Genomic DNA, 18,271 nt, shown 5'->3' on the forward strand with positions numbered 1-18,271 from the left:
GTGCTTGGGCGAGAGTAGTACTAGAATGGGTGACCCCCTGGGAAGTTCTCGTGTTGCACCCCTCTTTTTTTTGTTTCGAAATCCAAATTTCGTATTCGTTCTTTATCCTGTAGTAATTTAGCTCCGTCGGAATGATTGCTTCATATTTTGATTCTTGTCGAAGCATGAAGGCGGATCTGAAGGCGCGAGACAAATCAGGAACGGTACGGCTCGATCAAAGCCCGGATCGTCGCTCAAATTTGTCGGCGCAAATGTATCAGCGCAAGCGTGATGGATTGATTTCATGGCAATTTAGAGTTGCGCGATGAGGGAAAAAAACAGGGTGCAAATCAATAGCAAAAAAAAATATGAAAGCAAATAAAAAAAAGGATAAGAGAAAAATGCTTGAATTGACGCTTAAAAGGAATGCCGGTTTAGAAAAACCACACTGCTTCGCAGGACGGGATGGTTTAAAAGAATAAAGCGAAAGGAACATGGCGGGTGCGATCATACCAGCACTAATGCACCGGATCCCATCAGAACTCCGAAGTTAAGCATGCTTGGGCGAGAGTAGTACTAGGATGGGTGACCCCCTGGGAAGTCCTCGTGTTGCACCCCTCTCTTTTTTCTTTCGAAATCCAAATTTCCTATTCGTTGTTTATCCTGTAGTAATTTAGCTCCGTTGAAACGATTGCTTTGTATTTTGCTTCTTGTCGAAGGATGTAGGCGGATCTGAAGGCGCGAGACAAATCAGGAACGGTACGGCTCGATCAAAGAGCGGATCGTCGCTCAAATTTGTCGGCGCAAATGTATCACCGCAAGCGTGAAGGATTGATTTCATGATAATTTAGAGTTGCGGGATGATGGAAAAGAACAGGGTGCAAATCCATAACAAAAAAAAATATAAAGTAAATAAATAAAAGGATAAGAGGAAAATGCTTCAATTAACGCTTAAAATGAATTCCGGTCTAGAAAAGACGCACTGCTTCGCAGGACGGGGTAGTTTAAAAGAATAAAGCGAAAGGAACATGACGGGTGCGATCATTCCAGCCCTAATGCACCGGATCCCATCAGAACTCCGAAGTTAAGCGTGCTTGGGCGAGAGTAGTACTAGAATGGGTGACCACCTGGGAAGTTCTCGTGTTGCACCCCTATTTTTTTTGTTTCGAAATCCAAATTTCCTATTCGTTCTTTATCCTGTAGTAATTTAGCTCCGTCGGAAAGATTGCTTTATATTTTGCTTCTTGTCGAAGCATGAAGGCGAGCCTGAAGGCGCGAGACAAATCAGGAACGGTACGGTTCGATCAAACCCCGGATCGTCGCCCAAAGTTGTCGGCGCAAATATATCACCGCAAACGTGATGGATGATTTCATGACAATTTAGACTTGCGCGATGAGGGAAAAAAACAGGGTGCAAATCAATAACAAAAAAAAATATGAAAGCAAATAAATAAAAGGATATGAGGAAAATGCTTGAATTGACGCTTAAAATGAATTTCGGTCTAGAAAAGCCACACTGCTTCGCAGGACGGGGTAGTTTAAAAGAATAAAGCGAAAGGAACATGGCGGGAGCGATCATACCAGCACTAATGCACCGGATCCCATCAGAACTCCGAAATTAAGCGTGGTTGGGCGAGAGTAGTACTAGGATTGGTGACCCCCTGGGAAGTCCTCGTGTTGCACCCCTCTCTTTTTTGTTTCGAAATCCAAATTTCCTATTCGTTCTTTATCCTGTAGTAATTTAGCTCCGTCGGAACGATTGCTTAATATTTTGCTTCTTGTCGAAGCGTGAAGGAGGATCTGAAGGCGCGAGACAAATCAGGAACGGTACGGCTCGATCAAAGCCCGGATCGTCGCTCAAATTTGTCGGCGCAAATGTATCACCGCAAGCGTGAAGGATTGATTTTATGATAATTTAGAGTTGCGGGATGATGGAAAAAAACAGGGTGCAAATCAATAACAAAAAAAAAATAAAGTAAATAAATAAAAGGATAAGAGGAAAATGCTTCAATTGACGCTTAAAATGAATTCCGCTCTAGAAAAGCCACACTGCTTCGCAGGACGGGGTAGTTTAAAAGAATAAAGCGAAAGGAACATGGCGGGTGCGATCATACCAGCACTAATGCACCGGATCCCATCAGAACTCCGAAGTTAAGCGTGCTTGGGCGAGAGTAGTACTAGAATGGGTGACCCCCTGGGAAGTTCTCGTGTTGCACCCCTCTTTTTTTTGTTTCGAAATCCAAATTTCCTATTCGTTCTTTATCCTGTAGTAATTTAGCTCCGTCGGAGCGATTGCTTAATATTTTGCTTCTTGTCGAAGCGTGAAGGAGGATCTGAAGGCGCAAGACAAATCAGGAACGGTACGGCTCGATCAAAGCCCGGATCGTCGCTCAAATTTGTCGGCGCAAATGTATCACCGCAAGCGTGAAGGATTGATTTTATGATAATTTAGAGTTGCGGGATGATGGAAAAAAACAGGGTGCAAATCAATAACAAAAAAAAAATTAAAGTAAATAAATAAAAGGATAAGAGGAAAATGCTTCAATTGACGCTTAAAATGAATTCCGGTCTAGAAAAGCCACACTGCTTCGCAGGACGGGGTAGTTTAAAAGAATAAAGCGAAAGGAACATGGCGGGTGCGATCATACCAGCACTAATGCACCGGATCCCATCAGAACTCCGAAGTTAAGCGTGCTTGGGCGAGAGTAGTACTAGAATGGGTGACCCCCTGGGAAGTTCTCGTGTTGCACCCCTCTTTTTTTTGTTTCGAAATCCAAATTTCGTATTCGTTCTTTATCCTGTAGTAATTTAGCTCCGTCGGAACGATTGCTTCATATTTTGCTTCTTGTCGACGAATGAAGGCGGATCTGAAGGCGCGAGACAAATCAGGAACGGTACGGCTCGATCAAAGCCCGGATCGTCGCTCAAATTTGTCGGCGCAAATGTATCAGCGCAAGCGTGATGGATTGATTTCATGGCAATTTAGAGTTGCGCGATGAGGGAAAAAAACAGGGTGCAAATCAATAGCAAAAAAAAATATGAAAGCAAATAAAAAAAAGGATAAGAGAAAAATGCTTGAATTGACGCTTAAAAGGAATGCCGGTTTAGAAAAACCACACTGCTTCGCAGGACGGGATGGTTTAAAAGAATAAAGCGAAAGGAACATGGCGGGTGCGATCATTCCAGCCCTAATGCACCGGATCCCATCAGAACTCCGAAGTTAAGCGTGCTTGGGCGAGAGTAGTACTAGAATGGGTGACCACCTGGGAAGTTCTCGTGTTGCACCCCTATTTTTTTTGTTTCGAAATCCAAATTTCCTATTCGTTCTTTATCCTGTAGTAATTTAGCTCCGTCGGAATGATTGCTTCATATTTTGCTTCTTGTCGAAGCGTGAAGGCGGATCTGAAGGCGCGAGACAAATCAGGAACGGTACGGCTCGATCAAAGCCCGGATCGTCGCTCAAATTTGTCGGCGCAAATGTATCAGCGCAAGCGTGATGGATTGATTTCATGGCAATTTAGAGTTGCGCGATGAGGGAAAAAAATAGGGTGCAAATCAATAGCAAAAAAAAATATGAAAGCAAATAAAAAAAAGGGTAAGAGGAAAATACTTGAATTGACGCTTAAAAGGAATGCCGGTTTAGAAAAGCCACACTGCTTCGCAGGACGGGATGGTTTAAAAGAATAAAGCGAAAGGAACATGGCGGGTGCGATCATACCAGCACTAATGCACCGGATCCCATCAGAACTCCGAAGTTAAGCATGCTTGGGCGAGAGTAGTACTAGGATGGGTGACCCCCTGGGAAGTCCTCGTGTTGCACCCCTCTCTTTTTTCTTTCGAAATCCAAATTTCCTATTCGTTGTTTATCCTGTAGTAATTTAGCTTCGTTGAAACGATTGCTTTATATTTTGCTTCTTGTCGAAGGATGTAGGCGGATCTGAAGGCGCGAGACAAATCAGGAACGGTACGGCTCGATCAAAGACCGGATCGTCGCTCAAATTTGTCGGCGCAAATGTATCACCGCAAGCGTGAAGGATTGATTTCATGATAATTTAGAGTTGCGGGATGATGGAAAAAAACAGGGTGCAAATCAATAACAAAATAAAATATAAAGTAAATAAATAAAAGGATAAGAGGAAAATGCTTCAATGAACGCTTAAAATGAATTCCGGTCTAGAAAAGCCACACTGCTTCGCAGGACGGAGTAGTTTAAAAGAATAAAGCGAAAGGAACATGGCGGGTGCGATCATTCCAGCCCTAATGCACCGGATCCCATCAGAACTCCGAAGTTAAGCGTGCTTGGGCGTGAGTAGTACTAGAATGGGTGACCACCTGGGAAGTTCTCGTGTTGCACCCCTATTTTTTTTGTTTCGAAATCCAAATTTCCTATTCGTTCTTTATCCTGTAGTAATTTAGCTCCGTCGGAAAGATTGATTTATATTTTGCTTCTTGTCGAAGCATGAAGGCGAGCCTGAAGGCGTGAGACAAATCAGGAACGGTACGGCTCGATCAAAGCCCGGATCGTCGCTCAAATTTGTCGGCGCAAATGTATCACCGCAAGCGTGATGGATTGATTTCATGGCAATTTAGAGTTGCGCGATGAGGGAAAAAAACAGGGTGCAAATCAATAGCAAAAAAAAATATGAAAGCAAATAAAAAAAAGGATAAGAGAAAAATGCTTGAATTGACGCTTAAAAGGAATGCCGGTTTAGAAAAACCACACTGCTTCGCAGGACGGGATGGTTTAAAAGAATAAAGCGAAAGGAACATGGCGGGTGCGATCATTCCAGCCCTAATGCACCGGATCCCATCAGAACTCCGAAGTTAAGCATGCTTGGGCGAGAGTAGTACTAGAATGGGTGACCACCTGGGAAGTTCTCGTGTTGCACCCCTATTTTTTTTGTTTCGAAATCCAAATTTCCTATTCGTTCTTTATCCTGTAGTAATTTAGCTCCGTCGGAATGATTGCTTAATATTTTGCTTCTTGTCGAAGCGTGAAGGAGGATCTGAAGGCGCGAGACAAATCAGGAACGGTACGGCTCGATCAAAGCCCGGATCGTCGCTCAAATTTGTCGGCGCAAATGTATCACCTCAAGCGTGAAGGATTGATTTTATGATAATTTAGAGTTGCGGGATGATGGAAAAAAACAGGGTGCAAATCAATAACAAAAAAAAAATAAAGTAAATAAATAAAAGGATAAGAGGAAAATGCTTCAATTGACGCTTAAAATGAATTCCGGTCTAAAAAAGCCACACTGCTTCGCAGGACGGGGTAGTTTAAAAGAATAAAGCGAAAGGAACATGGCGGGTGCGATCATACCAGCACTAATGCACCGGATCCCATCAGAACTCCGAAGTTAAGCGTGCTTGGGCGAGAGTAGTACTAGAATGGGTGACCCCCTGGGAAGTTCTCGTGTTGCACCCCTCTTTTTTTTGTTTCGAAATCCAAATTTCCTATTCGTTCTTTATCCTGTAGTAATTTAGCTCCGTCGGAGCGATTGCTTAATATTTTGCTTCTTGTCGAAGCGTGAAGGAGGATCTGAAGGCGCAAGACAAATCAGGAACGGTACGGCTCGATCAAAGCCCGGATCGTCGCTCAAATTTGTCGGCGCAAATGTATCACCGCAAGCGTGAAGGATTGATTTTATGATAATTTAGAGTTGCGGGATGATGGAAAAAAACAGGGTGCAAATCAATAACAAAAAAAAATATAAAGTAAATAAATAAAAGGATAAGAGGAAAATGCTTCAATTGACGCTTAAAATGAATTCCGGTCTAGAAAAGCCACACTGCTTCGCAGGACGGGGTAGTTTAAAAGAATAAAGCGAAAGGAACATGGCGGGTGCGATCATACCAGCACTAATGCACCGGATCCCATCAGAACTCCGAAGTTAAGCGTGCTTGGGCGAGAGTAGTACTAGAATGGGTGACCTCCTGGGAAGTTCTCGTGTTGCACCCCTCTTTTTTTTGTTTCGAAATCCAAATTTCGTATTCGTTCTTTATCCTGTAGTAATTTAGCTCCGTCGGAATGATTGCTTCATATTTTGCTTCTTGTCGAAGCATGAAGGCGGATCTGAAGGCGCGAGACAAATCAGGAACGGTACGGCTCGATCAAAGCCCGGATCGTCGCTCAAATTTGTCGGCGCAAATGTATCAGCGCAAGCGTGATGGATTGATTTCATGGCAATTTAGAGTTGCGCGATGAGGGAAAAAAACAGGGTGCAAATCAATAGCAAAAAAAAATATGAAAGCAAATAAAAAAAAGGATAAGAGAAAAATGCTTGAATTGACGCTTAAAAGGAATGCCGGTTTAGAAAAACCACACTGCTTCGCAGGACGGGATGGTTTAAAAGAATAAAGCGAAAGGAACATGGCGGGTGCGATCATACCAGCACTAATGCACCGGATCCCATCAGAACTCCGAAGTTAAGCGTGCTTGGGCGAGAGTAGTACTAGAATGGGTGACCCCCTGGGAAGTTCTCGTGTTGCACCCCTCTTTTTTTTGTTTCGAAATCCAAATTTCCTATTCGTTCTTTATCCTGTAGTAATTTAGCTCCGTCGGAATGATTGCTTCATATTTTGCTTCTTGTCGAAGCATGAAGGCGGATCTGAAGGCGCGAGACAAATCAGGAACGGTACGGCTCGATCAAAGCCCGGATCGTCGCTCAAATTTGTCGGCGCAAATGTATCAGCGCAAGCGTGATGGATTGATTTCATGGCAATTTAGAGTTGCGCGATGAGGGAAAAAAACAGGGTGCAAATCAATAGCAAAAAAAAATATGAAAGCAAATAAAAAAAAGGGTAAGAGGAAAATACTTGAATTGACGCTTAAAAGGAATGCCGGTTTAGAAAAACCACACAGCTTCGCAGGACGGGATGGTTTAAAAGAATAAAGCGAAAGGAACATGGCGGGTGCGATCATACCAGCACTAATGCACCGGATCCCATCAGAACTCCGAAGTTAAGCATGCTTGGGCGAGAGTAGTACTAGGATGGGTGACCCCCTGGGAAGTCCTCGTGTTGCACCCCTCTCTTTTTTCTTTCGAAATCCAAATTTCCTATTCGTTGTTTATCCTGTAGTAATTTAGCTTCGTTGAAACGATTGCTTTATATTTTGCTTCTTGTCGAAGGATGTAGGCGGATCTGAAGGCGCGAGACAAATCAGGAACGGTACGGCTCGATCAAAGACCGGATCGTCGCTCAAATTTGTCGGCGCAAATGTATCACCGCAAGCGTGAAGGATTGATTTCATGATAATTTAGAGTTGCGGGATGATGGAAAAAAACAGGGTGCAAATCAATAACAAAATAAAATATAAAGTAAATAAATAAAAGGATAAGAGGAAAATGCTTCAATGAACGCTTAAAATGAATTCCGGTCTAGAAAAGCCACACTGCTTCGCAGGACGGGGTAGTTTAAAAGAATAAAGCGAAAGGAACATGGCGGGTGCGATCATTCCAGCCCTAATGCACCGGATCCCATCAGAACTCCGAAGTTAAGCGTGCTTGGGCGTGAGTAGTACTAGAATGGGTGACCACCTGGGAAGTTCTCGTGTTGCACCCCTATTTTTTTTGTTTCGAAATCCAAATTTCCTATTCGTTCTTTATCCTGTAGTAATTTAGCTCCGTCGGAAAGATTGATTTATATTTTGCTTCTTGTCGAAGCATGAAGGCGAGCCTGAAGGCGTGAGACAAATCAGGAACGGTACGGCTCGATCAAAGCCCGGATCGTCGCTCAAATTTGTCGGCGCAAATGTATCACCGCAAGCGTGATGGATTGATTTCATGGCAATTTAGAGTTGCGCGATGAGGGAAAAAAACAGGGTGCAAATCAATAGCAAAAAAAAATATGAAAGCAAATAAAAAAAAGGATAAGAGAAAAATGCTTGAATTGACGCTTAAAAGGAATGCCGGTTTAGAAAAACCACACTGCTTCGCAGGACGGGATGGTTTAAAAGAATAAAGCGAAAGGAACATGGCGGGTGCGATCATTCCAGCCCTAATGCACCGGATCCCATCAGAACTCCGAAGTTAAGCATGCTTGGGCGAGAGTAGTACTAGAATGGGTGACCACCTGGGAAGTTCTCGTGTTGCACCCCTATTTTTTTTGTTTCGAAATCCAAATTTCCTATTCGTTCTTTATCCTGTAGTAATTTAGCTCCGTCGGAATGATTGCTTAATATTTTGCTTCTTGTCGAAGCGTGAAGGAGGATCTGAAGGCGCGAGACAAATCAGGAACGGTACGGCTCGATCAAAGCCCGGATCGTCGCTCAAATTTGTCGGCGCAAATGTATCACCTCAAGCGTGAAGGATTGATTTTATGATAATTTAGAGTTGCGGGATGATGGAAAAAAACAGGGTGCAAATCAATAACAAAAAAAAAATAAAGTAAATAAATAAAAGGATAAGAGGAAAATGCTTCAATTGACGCTTAAAATGAATTCCGGTCTAAAAAAGCCACACTGCTTCGCAGGACGGGGTAGTTTAAAAGAATAAAGCGAAAGGAACATGGCGGGTGCGATCATACCAGCACTAATGCACCGGATCCCATCAGAACTCCGAAGTTAAGCGTGCTTGGGCGAGAGTAGTACTAGAATGGGTGACCCCCTGGGAAGTTCTCGTGTTGCACCCCTCTTTTTTTTGTTTCGAAATCCAAATTTCCTATTCGTTCTTTATCCTGTAGTAATTTAGCTCCGTCGGAACGATTGCTTAATATTTTGCTTCTTGTCGAAGCGTGAAGGAGGATCTGAAGGCGCAAGACAAATCAGGAACGGTACGGCTCGATCAAAGCCCGGATCGTCGCTCAAATTTGTCGGCGCAAATGTATCACCGCAAGCGTGAAGGATTGATTTTATGATAATTTAGAGTTGCGGGATGATGGAAAAAAACAGGGTGCAAATCAATAACAAAAAAAAAATAAAGTAAATAAATAAAAGGATAAGAGGAAAATGCTTCAATTGACGCTTAAAATGAATTCCGGTCTAGAAAAGCCACACTGCTTCGCAGGACGGGGTAGTTTAAAAGAATAAAGCGAAAGGAACATGGCGGGTGCGATCATACCAGCACTAATGCACCGGATCCCATCAGAACTCCGAAGTTAAGCGTGCTTGGGCGAGAGTAGTACTAGAATGGGTGACCCCCTGGGAAGTTCTCGTGTTGCACCCCTCTTTTTTTTGTTTCGAAATCCAAATTTCCTATTCGTTCTTTATCCTGTAGTAATTTAGCTCCGTCGGAACGATTGCTTAATATTTTGCTTCTTGTCGAAGCGTGAAGGAGGATCTGAAGGCGCAAGACAAATCAGGAACGGTACGGCTCGATCAAAGCCCGGATCGTCGCTCAAATTTGTCGGCGCAAATGTATCACCGCAAGCGTGAAGGATTGATTTTATGATAATTTAGAGTTGCGGGATGATGGAAAAAAACAGGGTGCAAATCAATAACAAAAAAAAAATAAAGTAAATAAATAAAAGGATAAGAGGAAAATGCTTCAATTGACGCTTAAAATGAATTCCGCTCTAGAAAAGCCACACTGCTTCGCAGGACGGGGTAGTTTAAAAGAATAAAGCGAAAGGAACATGGCGGGTGCGATCATACCAGCACTAATGCACCGGATCCCATCAGAACTCCGAAGTTAAGCGTGCTTGGGCGAGAGTAGTACTAGAATGGGTGACCTCCTGGGAAGTTCTCGTGTTGCACCCCTCTTTTTTTTGTTTCGAAATCCAAATTTCGTATTCGTTCTTTATCCTGTAGTAATTTAGCTCCGTCGGAATGATTGCTTCAATTGACGCTTAAAATGAATTCCGGTCTAGAAAAGCCACACTGCTTCGCAGGACGGGGTAGTTTAAAAGAATAAAGCGAAAGGAACATGGCGGGTGCGATCATACCAGCACTAATGCACCGGATCCCATCAGAACTCCGAAGTTAAGCGTGCTTGGGCGAGAGTAGTACTAGAATGGGTGACCTCCTGGGAAGTTCTCGTGTTGCACCCCTCTTTTTTTTGTTTCGAAATCCAAATTTCGTATTCGTTCTTTATCCTGTAGTAATTTAGCTCCGTCGGAATGATTGCTTCATATTTTGCTTCTTGTCGAAGCATGAAGGCGGATCTGAAGGCGTGAGACAAATCAGGAACGGTACGGCTCGATCAAAGCCCGGATCGTCGCTCAAATTTGTCGGCGCAAATGTATCAGCGCAAGGGTGATGGATTGATTTCATGGCAATTTAGAGTTGCGCGATGAGGGAAAAAAACAGGGTGCAAATCAATAGCAAAAAAAAATATGAAAGCAAATAAAAAAAAGGATAAGAGAAAAATGCTTGAATTGACGCTTAAAAGGAATGCCGGTTTAGAAAAACCACACTGCTTCGCAGGACGGGATGGTTTAAAAGAATAAAGCGAAAGGAACATGGCGGGTGCGATCATTCCAGCCCTAATGCACCGGATCCCATCAGAACTCCGAAGTTAAGCATGCTTGGGCGAGAGTAGTACTAGAATGGGTGACCACCTGGGAAGTTCTCGTGTTGCACCCCTATTTTTTTTGTTTCGAAATCCAAATTTCCTATTCGTTCTTTATCCTGTAGTAATTTAGCTCCGTCGGAACGATTGCTTAATATTTTGCTTCTTGTCGAAGCGTGAAGGAGGATCTGAAGGCGCGAGACAAATCAGGAACGGTACGGCTCGATCAAAGCCCGGATCGTCGCTCAAATTTGTCGGCGCAAATGTATCACCTCAAGCGTGAAGGATTGATTTTATGATAATTTAGAGTTGCGGGATGATGGAAAAAAACAGGGTGCAAATCAATAACAAAAAAAAAATAAAGTAAATAAATAAAAGGATAAGAGGAAAATGCTTCAATTGACGCTTAAAATGAATTCCGGTCTAGAAAAGCCACACTGCTTCGCAGGACGGGGTAGTTTAAAAGAATAAAGCGAAAGGAACATGGCGGGTGCGATCATACCAGCACTAATGCACCGGATCCCATCAGAACTCCGAAGTTAAGCGTGCTTGGGCGAGAGTAGTACTAGAATGGGTGACCTCCTGGGAAGTTCTCGTGTTGCACCCCTCTTTTTTTTGTTTCGAAATCCAAATTTCGTATTCGTTCTTTATCCTGTAGTAATTTAGCTCCGTCGGAATGATTGCTTCAATTGACGCTTAAAATGAATTCCGGTCTAGAAAAGCCACACTGCTTCGCAGGACGGGGTAGTTTAAAAGAATAAAGCGAAAGGAACATGGCGGGTGCGATCATACCAGCACTAATGCACCGGATCCCATCAGAACTCCGAAGTTAAGCGTGCTTGGGCGAGAGTAGTACTAGAATGGGTGACCTCCTGGGAAGTTCTCGTGTTGCACCCCTCTTTTTTTTGTTTCGAAATCCAAATTTCGTATTCGTTCTTTATCCTGTAGTAATTTAGCTCCGTCGGAATGATTGCTTCAATTGACGCTTAAAATGAATTCCGGTCTAGAAAAGCCACACTGCTTCGCAGGACGGGGTAGTTTAAAAGAATAAAGCGAAAGGAACATGGCGGGTGCGATCATACCAGCACTAATGCACCGGATCCCATCAGAACTCCGAAGTTAAGCGTGCTTGGGCGAGAGTAGTACTAGAATGGGTGACCTCCTGGGAAGTTCTCGTGTTGCACCCCTCTTTTTTTTGTTTCGAAATCCAAATTTCGTATTCGTTCTTTATCCTGTAGTAATTTAGCTCCGTCGGAATGATTGCTTCATATTTTGCTTCTTGTCGAAGCATGAAGGCGGATCTGAAGGCGTGAGACAAATCAGGAACGGTACGGCTCGATCAAAGCCCGGATCGTCGCTCAAATTTGTCGGCGCAAATGTATCAGCGCAAGCGTGATGGATTGATTTCATGGCAATTTAGAGTTGCGCGATGAGGGAAAAAAACAGGGTGCAAATCAATAGCAAAAAAAAATATGAAAGCAAATAAAAAAAAGGATAAGAGAAAAATGCTTGAATTGACGCTTAAAAGGAATGCCGGTTTAGAAAAACCACACTGCTTCGCAGGACGGGATGGTTTAAAAGAATAAAGCGAAAGGAACATGGCGGGTGCGATCATTCCAGCCCTAATGCACCGGATCCCATCAGAACTCCGAAGTTAAGCATGCTTGGGCGAGAGTAGTACTAGAATGGGTGACCACCTGGGAAGTTCTCGTGTTGCACCCCTATTTTTTTTGTTTCGAAATCCAAATTTCCTATTCGTTCTTTATCCTGTAGTAATTTAGCTCCGTCGGAACGATTGCTTAATATTTTGCTTCTTGTCGAAGCGTGAAGGAGGATCTGAAGGCGCGAGACAAATCAGGAACGGTACGGCTCGATCAAAGCCCGGATCGTCGCTCAAATTTGTCGGCGCAAATGTATCACCTCAAGCGTGAAGGATTGATTTTATGATAATTTAGAGTTGCGGGATGATGGAAAAAAACAGGGTGCAAATCAATAACAAAAAAAAAATAAAGTAAATAAATAAAAGGATAAGAGGAAAATGCTTCAATTGACGCTTAAAATGAATTCCGGTCTAAAAAAGCCACACTGCTTCGCAGGACGGGGTAGTTTAAAAGAATAAAGCGAAAGGAACATGGCGGGTGCGATCATACCAGCACTAATGCACCGGATCCCATCAGAACTCCGAAGTTAAGCGTGCTTGGGCGAGAGTAGTACTAGAATGGGTGACCCCCTGGGAAGTTCTCGTGTTGCACCCCTCTTTTTTTTGTTTCGAAATCCAAATTTCCTATTCGTTCTTTATCCTGTAGTAATTTAGCTCCGTCGGAGCGATTGCTTAATATTTTGCTTCTTGTCGAAGCGTGAAGGAGGATCTGAAGGCGCAAGACAAATCAGGAACGGTACGGCTCGATCAAAGCCCGGATCGTCGCTCAAATTTGTCGGCGCAAATGTATCACCGCAAGCGTGAAGGATTGATTTTATGATAATTTAGAGTTGCGGGATGATGGAAAAAAACAGGGTGCAAATCAATAACAAAAAAAAAATAAAGTAAATAAATAAAAGGATAAGAGGAAAATGCTTCAATTGACGCTTAAAATGAATTCCGGTCTAGAAAAAGCCACACTGCTTCGCAGGACGGGGTAGTTTAAAAGAATAAAGCGAAAGGAACATGGCGGGTGCGATCATACCAGCACTAATGCACCGGATCCCATCAGAACTCCGAAGTTAAGCGTGCTTGGGCGAGAGTAGTACTAGAATGGGTGACCTCCTGGGAAGTTCTCGTGTTGCACCCCTCTTTTTTTTGTTTCGAAATCCAAATTTCGTATTCGTTCTTTATCCTGTAGTAATTTAGCTCCGTGGATGATTGCTTCAATTGACGCTTAAAATGATTCCGGTCTAGAAAAAGCCACACTGCTTCGCAGGACGGGTAGTTTAAAAGAATAAAGCGAAAGGAACATGGCGGGTGCGATCATACCAGCACTAATGCACCGGATCCATCAGAACTCCGAAGTTAAGCGTGCTTGGGCGAGAGTAGTACTAGAATGGGTGACCTCCTGGGAAGTTCTCGTGTTGCACCCCTCTTTTTTTGTTTCGAAATCCAAATTTCGTATTCGTTCTTTATCCTGTAGTAATTTAGCTCCGTCGGAATGATTGCTTCATATTTTGCTTCTTGTCGAAGCATGAAGGCGGATCTGAAGGCGTGAGACAAATCAGGAACGGTACGGCTCGATCAAAGCCCGTCGTCGCTCAAATTTGTCGGCGCAAATGTATCAGCGCAAGCGTGATGGATTGATTTCATGGCAATTTAGAGTTGCGCGATGAGGGAAAAAAACAGGGTGCAAATCAATAGCAAAAAAAAATATGAAAGCAAATAAAAAAAAGGATAAGAGAAAAATGCTTGAATTGACGCTTAAAAGGAATGCCGGTTTAGAAAAACCACACTGCTTTCGCAGGACGGGATGGTTTAAAAGAATAAAGCGAAAGGAACATGGCGGGTGCGATCATTCCAGCCCTAATGCACCGGATCCCATCAGAACTCCGAAGTTAGGCGTGCTTGGGCGAGAGTAGTACTAGAATGGGTGACCACCTGGGAAGTTCTCGTGTTGCACCCCTATTTTTTTTGTTTCGAAATCCAAATTTCCTATTCGTTCTTTATCCTGTAGTAATTTAGCTCCGTCGGAATGATTGCTTCATATTTTACTTCTTGTCGAAGCGTGAAGGCGGATCTGAAGGCGCGAGACAAATCAGGAACGGTAACGGCTTCGATCAAAGCCCGGATCGTCGCTCTAATTTGTCGGCGCAATGTATCAGCGCAAGCGTGATGGATTGATTTCATGGCCAATTTAGAGTTGCGCGATGAGGGAAAAAAATAGGGTGCAAATCAATAGCAAAAAAAAATATGAAAGCAAATAAAAAAAAGTGTAAGAGGAAAATACTTGAATTGACGCTTAAAAGGAATGCCGGTTTAGAAAAACCACACTGCTTCGCAGGACGGGATGGTTTAAAAGAATAAAGCGAAAGGAACATGGCGGGTGCGATCATACCAGCACTAATGCACCGGATCCCATCAGAACTCCGAAGTTAAGCATGCTTGGGCGAGAGTAGTACTAGGATGGGTGACCCCCTGGGAAGTCCTCGTGTTGCACCCCTCTCTTTTTTCTTTCGAAATCCAAATTTCCTATTCGTTGTTTATCCTGTAGTAATTTAGCTTCGTTGAAACGATTGCTTTATATTTTGCTTCTTGTCGAAGGATGTAGGCGGATCTGAAGGCGCGAGACAAATCAGGAACGGTACGGCTCGATCAAAGCCCGGATCGTCGCTCAAATTTGTCGGCGCAAATGTATCAACGCAAACGTGAAGGATTGATTTTATGATAATTTAGAGTTGCGGGATGATGGAAAAAAACAGGGTGCAAATCAATAACAAAAAAAAATATAAAGTAAATAAATAAAAGGATAAGAGGAAAATGCTTCAATTGACGCTTAAAATGAATTCCGGTCTAGAAAAGCCACACTGATTCGCAGGACGGGGTAGTTTGAAAGAATAAAACGAAAGGAACATGGCGGGTGCGTTCATACCAGCACTAATGCACCGGATCCCATCAGAACTCCGAAGTTAAGCGTGCTTGGGCGAGAGTAGTACTAGAATGGGTGACCCCCTGGGAAGTTCTCGTGTTGCACCCCTCTTTTTTTTGTTTCGAAATCCAAATTTCGTATTCGTTCTTTATCCTGTAGTAATTTAGCTCCGTCGGAATGATTGCTTCATATTTTGCTTCTTGTCGAAGCATGAAGGCGGATCTGAAGGCGCGAGACAAATCAGGAACGGTACGGATCGATCAAAGCCCGGATCGTCGCTCAAATTTGTCGGCGCAAATGTATCAGCGCAAGCATGATGGATTGATTTCATGGCAATTTAGAGTTGCGCGATGAGGGAAAAAAACAGGGTGCAAATCAATAGCAAAAAAAAATATGAAAGCAAATAAATAAAAGAATAAGAGAAAAATGCTTGAATTGACGCTTAAAATGAATTTCGGTCGAAAAAAGCCACACTGCTTCGCAGGACGGGGTAGTTTAAAAGAATAAAGCGAAAGGAATATGGCGGGAGCGATCATACCAGCACTAATGCACCGGATCCCATCAGAACTCCGAAATTAAGCGTGGTTGGGCGAGAGTAGTACTAGGATTGGTGACCCCCTGGGAAGTCCTCGTGTTGCACCCCTCTCTTTTTTGTTTCGAAATCCAAATTTCCTATTCGTTTCTTTATCCTGTAGTAATTTAGCTCCGTCGGAACGATTGCTTAATATTTTGCTTCTTGTCGAAGCGTGAAGGAGGATCTGAAGGCGCGAGACAAATCAGGAACGGTACGGCTCGATCAAAGCCCGGATCGTCGCTCAAATTTGTCGGCGCAAATGTATCACCGCAAGCGTGAAGGATTGATTTCATGATAATTTAGAGTTGCGGGATGATGGAAAAAAATAGGGTGCAAATCAATAACAAAAAAAGTATAAAGTAAATAAATAAAAGGATAAGAGGAAAATGCTTCAATTGACGCTTAAAATGAATTCCGGTCTAGAAAAGCCACACTGCTTCGCTGGACGGGGTAGTTTAAAAGAATAAAGCGAAAGGAACGTTGTGGGTGCGATCATACCAGCACTAATGCACCGTATCCCATCAGAACTCCGAAGTTAAGCGTGCTTGGGCGAGAGTAGTACTAGAATGGGTGACCCCCTGGGAAGTTCTCGTGTTGCACCCCTCTTTTTTTTGTTTCGAAATCCAAATTTCGTATTCGTTCTTTATCCTGTAGTAATTTAGCTCCGTCGGAACGATTGCTTCATATTTTGCTTCTTGTCGACGAATGAAGGCGGATCTGAAGGCGCGAGACAAATCAGGAACGGTACGGCTCGATCAAAACCCGGATCGTCGCTCAAATTTGTCGGCGCAAATGTATCAGCGCAAGCGTGATGGATTGATTTCATGGCAATTTAGAGTTGCGCGATGAGGGAAAAAAACAGGGTGCAAATCAATAACAAAAAAAAATATGAAAGCAAATAAAAAAAAGGGTAAGAGGAAAATACTTGAATTGACGCTTAAAAGGAATTCCGGTCTAGAAAAACCACACTGCTTCGCAGGACGGGATGGTTTAAAAGAATAAAGCGAAAGGAACATGGCGGGTGCGATCATACCAGCACTAATGGAACGAAAATCCCATCAGAACTCCGAAGTTAAGCATGCTTGGGCGAGAGTAGTACTAGGATGGGTGACCCCCTGGGAAGTCCTCGTCTTGCACCCCTCTCTTTTTTCTTTCGAAATCCAAATTTCCTATTCGTTGTTTATCCTGTGGTAATTTAGCTCCGTTGAAACGATTGCTTTATATTTTGCTTCTTGTCGAAGGATGTAGGCGGATCTGAAGGCGCGAGACAAATCAGGAACGGTACGGCTCGATCAAAGACCGGATCGTCGCTCAAATTTGTCGGCGCAAATGTATCACCGCAAGCGTGAAGGATTGATTTCATGATAATTTAGAGTTGCGGGATGATGGAAAAAAACAGGGTGCAAATCAATAACAAAAAAAAATATAAAGTAAATAAATAAAAGGATAAGAGGAAAATGCTTCAATTAACGCTTAAAATGAATTCCGGTCTAGAAAAGACGCACTGCTTCGCAGGACGGGGTAGTTTAAAAGAATAAAGGGAAAGGAACATGGCGGGTGCGATCATTCCAGCCCTAATGCACCGGATCCCATCAGAACTCCGAAGTTAAGCGTGCTTGGGCGAGAGTAGTACTAGAATGGGTGACCACCTGGGAAGTTCTCGTGTTGCACCCCTATTTTTTTTGTTTCGAAATCCAAATTTCCTATTCGTTCTTTATCCTGTAGTAATTTAGCTCCGTCGGAAAGATTGCTTCAATTGACGCTTAAATGAAGTCCGGTCCTAGAAAAGCACACTGTTCGCAGGACGGGGTAGTTTTAAAGAATAAAGCGAAAAGGAACATGGCGGGTGCGATCTACCAGCACTAATGCACCGGATCCATCAGAAACTCCGAAGTTAAGCGTGCTTGGGAAGAGAGTAGTACTAGAATGGGTGACCTCCTGGGAAGTTCTCGTGTTGCACCCCTCTTTTTTTTGTTTCGAAATCCAAATTTCGTATTCGTTCTTTATCCTGTAGTAATTTAGCTCCGTCGGAATGATTGCTTCATATTTTGCTTCTTGTCGAAGCATGAAGGCGGATCTGAAGGCGTGAGACAAATCAGGAACGGTACGGCTCGATCAAAGCCCGGATCGTCGCTCAAATTTGTCGGCGCAAATGTATCAGCGCAAGCGTGATGGATTGATTTCATGGCAATTTAGAGTTGCGCGATGAGGGAAAAAAACAGGGTGCAAATCAATAGCAAAAAAAAATATGAAAGCAAATAAAAAAAAGGGTAAGAGGAAAATACTTGAATTGACGCTTAAAAGGAATGCCGGTTTAGAAAAACCACACAGCTTCGCAGGACGGGATGGTTTAAAAGAATAAAGCGAAAGGAACATGGCGGGTGCGATCATACCAGCACTAATGCACCGGATCCCATCAGAACTCCGAAGTTAAGCATGCTTGGGCGAGAGTAGTACTAGGATGGGTGACCCCCTGGGAATTCCTCTTGTTGCACCCCTCTCTTTTTTGTTTCGAAATTCAAATTTTCTATTCGTTCTTTATCCTGTAGTAATTTAGCTCCGTCGGAACGATTGCTTAATATTTTGCTTCTTGTCGAAGCGTGAAGGAGGATTCTGAAGGCGCGAGACAAATCAAGAACGGTACGGCTCGATCAAAGCCCCGATCGTCGCTCAAATTTGTCGGCGCAATGTATCCCTCA

General features: G+C 43.3%; 35 non-coding genes and 1 pseudogene across 35 annotated transcripts; all 36 read left to right on the forward strand.

Annotated features, from left to right (window-relative positions):
• Window positions 1-478: 478 nt before the first annotated feature.
• LOC113756482 lies at window positions 479-597 on the forward strand. The gene has a single exon (XR_003465955.1). It is a non-coding gene; the product is annotated as a 5S ribosomal RNA (ribosomal RNA).
• Window positions 598-1,012: 415 nt separating this feature from the next.
• Window positions 1,013-1,131, forward strand: LOC113756487. The gene has a single exon (XR_003465959.1). It is a non-coding gene; the product is annotated as a 5S ribosomal RNA (ribosomal RNA).
• A 415-nt stretch (window positions 1,132-1,546) lies between these two features.
• LOC113756501 lies at window positions 1,547-1,665 on the forward strand. Its single transcript, XR_003465973.1, has one exon. It is a non-coding gene; the product is annotated as a 5S ribosomal RNA (ribosomal RNA).
• Window positions 1,666-2,079: 414 nt separating this feature from the next.
• Window positions 2,080-2,198, forward strand: LOC113756473. Its single transcript, XR_003465946.1, has one exon. It is a non-coding gene; the product is annotated as a 5S ribosomal RNA (ribosomal RNA).
• A 415-nt stretch (window positions 2,199-2,613) lies between these two features.
• Window positions 2,614-2,732, forward strand: LOC113756474. The gene has a single exon (XR_003465947.1). It is a non-coding gene; the product is annotated as a 5S ribosomal RNA (ribosomal RNA).
• Window positions 2,733-3,148: 416 nt separating this feature from the next.
• On the forward strand, window positions 3,149-3,267 carry LOC113756488. Its single transcript, XR_003465960.1, has one exon. It is a non-coding gene; the product is annotated as a 5S ribosomal RNA (ribosomal RNA).
• A 416-nt stretch (window positions 3,268-3,683) lies between these two features.
• On the forward strand, window positions 3,684-3,802 carry LOC113756484. The gene has a single exon (XR_003465956.1). It is a non-coding gene; the product is annotated as a 5S ribosomal RNA (ribosomal RNA).
• A 415-nt stretch (window positions 3,803-4,217) lies between these two features.
• LOC113756491 lies at window positions 4,218-4,336 on the forward strand. Its single transcript, XR_003465963.1, has one exon. It is a non-coding gene; the product is annotated as a 5S ribosomal RNA (ribosomal RNA).
• Window positions 4,337-4,752: 416 nt separating this feature from the next.
• On the forward strand, window positions 4,753-4,871 carry LOC113756496. The gene has a single exon (XR_003465968.1). It is a non-coding gene; the product is annotated as a 5S ribosomal RNA (ribosomal RNA).
• Window positions 4,872-5,285: 414 nt separating this feature from the next.
• On the forward strand, window positions 5,286-5,404 carry LOC113756475. Its single transcript, XR_003465948.1, has one exon. It is a non-coding gene; the product is annotated as a 5S ribosomal RNA (ribosomal RNA).
• Window positions 5,405-5,819: 415 nt separating this feature from the next.
• LOC113756470 lies at window positions 5,820-5,938 on the forward strand. The gene has a single exon (XR_003465943.1). It is a non-coding gene; the product is annotated as a 5S ribosomal RNA (ribosomal RNA).
• A 416-nt stretch (window positions 5,939-6,354) lies between these two features.
• LOC113756476 lies at window positions 6,355-6,473 on the forward strand. Its single transcript, XR_003465949.1, has one exon. It is a non-coding gene; the product is annotated as a 5S ribosomal RNA (ribosomal RNA).
• Window positions 6,474-6,889: 416 nt separating this feature from the next.
• LOC113756485 lies at window positions 6,890-7,008 on the forward strand. The gene has a single exon (XR_003465957.1). It is a non-coding gene; the product is annotated as a 5S ribosomal RNA (ribosomal RNA).
• Window positions 7,009-7,423: 415 nt separating this feature from the next.
• On the forward strand, window positions 7,424-7,542 carry LOC113756492. Its single transcript, XR_003465964.1, has one exon. It is a non-coding gene; the product is annotated as a 5S ribosomal RNA (ribosomal RNA).
• A 416-nt stretch (window positions 7,543-7,958) lies between these two features.
• Window positions 7,959-8,077, forward strand: LOC113756497. The gene has a single exon (XR_003465969.1). It is a non-coding gene; the product is annotated as a 5S ribosomal RNA (ribosomal RNA).
• A 414-nt stretch (window positions 8,078-8,491) lies between these two features.
• Window positions 8,492-8,610, forward strand: LOC113756477. Its single transcript, XR_003465950.1, has one exon. It is a non-coding gene; the product is annotated as a 5S ribosomal RNA (ribosomal RNA).
• Window positions 8,611-9,024: 414 nt separating this feature from the next.
• On the forward strand, window positions 9,025-9,143 carry LOC113756478. Its single transcript, XR_003465951.1, has one exon. It is a non-coding gene; the product is annotated as a 5S ribosomal RNA (ribosomal RNA).
• Window positions 9,144-9,557: 414 nt separating this feature from the next.
• Window positions 9,558-9,676, forward strand: LOC113756481. Its single transcript, XR_003465954.1, has one exon. It is a non-coding gene; the product is annotated as a 5S ribosomal RNA (ribosomal RNA).
• Window positions 9,677-9,847: 171 nt separating this feature from the next.
• LOC113756493 lies at window positions 9,848-9,966 on the forward strand. The gene has a single exon (XR_003465965.1). It is a non-coding gene; the product is annotated as a 5S ribosomal RNA (ribosomal RNA).
• Window positions 9,967-10,382: 416 nt separating this feature from the next.
• On the forward strand, window positions 10,383-10,501 carry LOC113756498. Its single transcript, XR_003465970.1, has one exon. It is a non-coding gene; the product is annotated as a 5S ribosomal RNA (ribosomal RNA).
• Window positions 10,502-10,915: 414 nt separating this feature from the next.
• LOC113756504 lies at window positions 10,916-11,034 on the forward strand. The gene has a single exon (XR_003465976.1). It is a non-coding gene; the product is annotated as a 5S ribosomal RNA (ribosomal RNA).
• Window positions 11,035-11,205: 171 nt separating this feature from the next.
• Window positions 11,206-11,324, forward strand: LOC113756506. The gene has a single exon (XR_003465977.1). It is a non-coding gene; the product is annotated as a 5S ribosomal RNA (ribosomal RNA).
• A 171-nt stretch (window positions 11,325-11,495) lies between these two features.
• LOC113756471 lies at window positions 11,496-11,614 on the forward strand. Its single transcript, XR_003465944.1, has one exon. It is a non-coding gene; the product is annotated as a 5S ribosomal RNA (ribosomal RNA).
• A 416-nt stretch (window positions 11,615-12,030) lies between these two features.
• On the forward strand, window positions 12,031-12,149 carry LOC113756499. Its single transcript, XR_003465971.1, has one exon. It is a non-coding gene; the product is annotated as a 5S ribosomal RNA (ribosomal RNA).
• A 414-nt stretch (window positions 12,150-12,563) lies between these two features.
• On the forward strand, window positions 12,564-12,682 carry LOC113756479. Its single transcript, XR_003465952.1, has one exon. It is a non-coding gene; the product is annotated as a 5S ribosomal RNA (ribosomal RNA).
• Window positions 12,683-13,097: 415 nt separating this feature from the next.
• LOC113756472 lies at window positions 13,098-13,216 on the forward strand. The gene has a single exon (XR_003465945.1). It is a non-coding gene; the product is annotated as a 5S ribosomal RNA (ribosomal RNA).
• A 168-nt stretch (window positions 13,217-13,384) lies between these two features.
• LOC113756494 lies at window positions 13,385-13,502 on the forward strand. The gene has a single exon (XR_003465966.1). It is a non-coding gene; the product is annotated as a 5S ribosomal RNA (ribosomal RNA).
• Window positions 13,503-13,916: 414 nt separating this feature from the next.
• Window positions 13,917-14,035, forward strand: LOC113756500. The gene has a single exon (XR_003465972.1). It is a non-coding gene; the product is annotated as a 5S ribosomal RNA (ribosomal RNA).
• Window positions 14,036-14,453: 418 nt separating this feature from the next.
• On the forward strand, window positions 14,454-14,572 carry LOC113756486. The gene has a single exon (XR_003465958.1). It is a non-coding gene; the product is annotated as a 5S ribosomal RNA (ribosomal RNA).
• Window positions 14,573-14,987: 415 nt separating this feature from the next.
• On the forward strand, window positions 14,988-15,106 carry LOC113756480. The gene has a single exon (XR_003465953.1). It is a non-coding gene; the product is annotated as a 5S ribosomal RNA (ribosomal RNA).
• A 416-nt stretch (window positions 15,107-15,522) lies between these two features.
• LOC113756502 lies at window positions 15,523-15,641 on the forward strand. The gene has a single exon (XR_003465974.1). It is a non-coding gene; the product is annotated as a 5S ribosomal RNA (ribosomal RNA).
• A 415-nt stretch (window positions 15,642-16,056) lies between these two features.
• Window positions 16,057-16,175, forward strand: LOC113756490. The gene has a single exon (XR_003465962.1). It is a non-coding gene; the product is annotated as a 5S ribosomal RNA (ribosomal RNA).
• A 416-nt stretch (window positions 16,176-16,591) lies between these two features.
• LOC113756503 lies at window positions 16,592-16,712 on the forward strand. Its single transcript, XR_003465975.1, has one exon. It is a non-coding gene; the product is annotated as a 5S ribosomal RNA (ribosomal RNA).
• Window positions 16,713-17,127: 415 nt separating this feature from the next.
• On the forward strand, window positions 17,128-17,246 carry LOC113756489. The gene has a single exon (XR_003465961.1). It is a non-coding gene; the product is annotated as a 5S ribosomal RNA (ribosomal RNA).
• Window positions 17,247-17,416: 170 nt separating this feature from the next.
• LOC113756505 lies at window positions 17,417-17,535 on the forward strand (annotated as a pseudogene).
• A 416-nt stretch (window positions 17,536-17,951) lies between these two features.
• LOC113756495 lies at window positions 17,952-18,070 on the forward strand. The gene has a single exon (XR_003465967.1). It is a non-coding gene; the product is annotated as a 5S ribosomal RNA (ribosomal RNA).
• The last annotated feature ends 201 nt before the right edge of the window (window positions 18,071-18,271 follow it).

The sequence above is a fragment of the Coffea eugenioides genome, unplaced genomic scaffold (assembly GCF_003713205.1).
Source record: "Coffea eugenioides isolate CCC68of unplaced genomic scaffold, Ceug_1.0 ScVebR1_2369;HRSCAF=3387, whole genome shotgun sequence".
NCBI lineage: Eukaryota > Viridiplantae > Streptophyta > Magnoliopsida > Gentianales > Rubiaceae > Coffea > Coffea eugenioides.